Below are 551 nucleotides of genomic sequence, written 5' to 3' on the forward strand. Positions count from 1 at the left end.
TGTATTTGTAATTTTTTAAACACAATAATAACTAATAAATAAGTGTTAATCCATAAGTTAATAACAAATCATTTATATAATTTACTAATGTTTTGAATTATATTATATTATATATATATATATATTAATTAGTGTATTAGTTTACAGTTTGCTATATATTATAATTATAGTGTTAGTTTACATTTTATACTCCATATATTATAATTAGTGTATTAATTTATAGATTGAAAACTAATATAATTATATAATTATATAATTATATAATTAGTTTATAAAATTCAATATAATTATATATTGAATTTTGATTTACAGTTTACACTGTAAACCAAAATTCAATTACTATTACATTAATTAATTATATAAAAGGGTGTATATATATATTACACACACACGCACTAATGTTAGTAATATAATTAAGATGAAAAGACATATTAAATGTTATAGATTTACTATTGTAGTATTTATTTATTTTAATAATTTTTTTATTATACATTTGGTGGGCCCCCGCCGGCCCGCCGGCCCACCCCGCCAAGCCCGCGGGTTAGGCGGGG

Source organism: Ipomoea triloba, chromosome 16, assembly GCF_003576645.1.
Source record: "Ipomoea triloba cultivar NCNSP0323 chromosome 16, ASM357664v1".
Taxonomy (NCBI): domain Eukaryota; kingdom Viridiplantae; phylum Streptophyta; class Magnoliopsida; order Solanales; family Convolvulaceae; genus Ipomoea; species Ipomoea triloba.